This window comes from Uranotaenia lowii, chromosome 3 (genome assembly GCF_029784155.1).
Source record: "Uranotaenia lowii strain MFRU-FL chromosome 3, ASM2978415v1, whole genome shotgun sequence".
NCBI lineage: Eukaryota > Metazoa > Arthropoda > Insecta > Diptera > Culicidae > Uranotaenia > Uranotaenia lowii.
In genome coordinates, this window is record NC_073693.1 from 240917949 (window position 1) to 240919591 (window position 1643).

General features: G+C 40.0%; 1 long non-coding RNA gene across 1 annotated transcript; it reads left to right on the forward strand.

The window, feature by feature from the left end:
• The first annotated feature begins 274 nt into the window (after positions 1-274).
• Positions 275-955, forward strand: LOC129751369 (uncharacterized). The gene is made up of 3 exons (XR_008738691.1): positions 275-342; positions 395-791; positions 859-955. It is a non-coding gene; the product is annotated as an uncharacterized LOC129751369 (long non-coding RNA).
• Positions 956-1643: the final 688 nt, after the last annotated feature.

Genomic DNA, 1643 nt, shown 5'->3' on the forward strand with positions numbered 1-1643 from the left:
ATTACTGATTAAAAAGGTTTTTGTTATTTGTTATTTGTTTATTTTCATCAACAGATCACATATTGATCCAAATGATAGGTTAAAAATTAAAGACAAACTACAATTACACGGAATTTACCCTATACTACACTCAGAATCAAAACAACCCAAAAATAAGAATGCCAGCGCATCAAAATAAAGTTCGATTGGCTTTCTTAATTTTGGGCTGCTGTCAATAAACCAAAATCAAAGTTCGAAGCCCGAACTGAATGCCCCAAAAAAATTTCCCTTTGTTTTCAGTTAGTCTCGTTTGTTCCCAAACAAGTCGGTCACTTAGAAAAAAAAGGTCTGGATTGATGGAAGGTAATTTTGATTTAATTGTATACTTTCTTTACTCTAATCCAGAATTTTCCAGACGTGCCCAGCTGTTGCATCTGCGCTTCAGGCGGATTTGTAACTAGTGAACAATCTAACCTAAATATGGAACGAAACTGGCTGACCGGAAGTCCGGATGGAAGAAGAATAGTTAAAACGTTCACTTACTGTAATCGGAAGCATCAGTAAACATTTGGGTAAATATCTGTATGAAGGGACCATCCAAAATAGACTGCAGTTCCTGAATAAATCGCTGGAAGATTTCTGCATGGGCTTTTTTTTCCAGACATGAATCCTACCGTTCCACCAACCATAGTCATGAATATAGTTAATTACAGTGACGATTCAGTCCATCATTTCCTCCATCCTGTTGCATGAAAAAACATCCGAACCGTAACCGATATTTTTGGGAATCAGCAGTTCCGGTTACTACGAAGGTGAGCTAAATACTATTCATATTTGTCATTGCATACTTTTTTAAACCATCTTACTTTTTAATTTTAGATCCTCGACATGACTGGCCGGTTTCTAATATAGTGCCTTCCGATGGCTAAAAGTTCGGTTTTATTAAGTTGCGTTCTCTAAAAAAATATTCCTGCCTGCATGTCACAAGCTTGAAACAAGTTTTTTTTTAATGAAAATAAATTTACTGATCATGAATAAAAAAAAAATTCCTTCTTTAAAAATGTATACTCCCTTTTAAAAAGAGGTTCTTGAATAGAAAAATCCCTGCCGAATGACATGCCCCAAAATTAAGTTGCGAGAATGACGTTCATTCTCAAGTTTGGGAAAACCCCCTCAAACTCATTTTCGTCGGGAGCCAGTTTTATCCGATTTTGCGGCATTTCAACTTGGTTTTGGGTTATAGCGGCCTAGAGTGTATACTTAAAGCACTAAGGATTCTTCTTCGGAATAATTCCCTCGAAACGTCAAAATCAAAATGAACGGAGAAGCGGTTAAACGTCCTTATTGCACCAATTGGCGCTGTATTAGCTCCGTAGTTATTTTGTCGGAGAGGAGCAAAGAGCTGAAGATTAGGATTCCTCAAGCCTCGGGATAGCACGCTGAGTTGGAGTGCTTCTAGCAGTGCAGGGCAGTCGGTTCTAGACGAAAGCAGATCAGCAATAATAGAGGCCTGTGTTGCGGTCCGGCTGGCCTGCAGCGTGTCGATGTCGATGAGGCGGCAGCGGCTTTCGTAGCTGGGGATTCGGAACGGGTCTTGCCAGTTCAGGTTCCGGAGAGCAAAGCGCAAAAAACGCCTCTGGATGGCCCCGATACGCTCCGAGCCA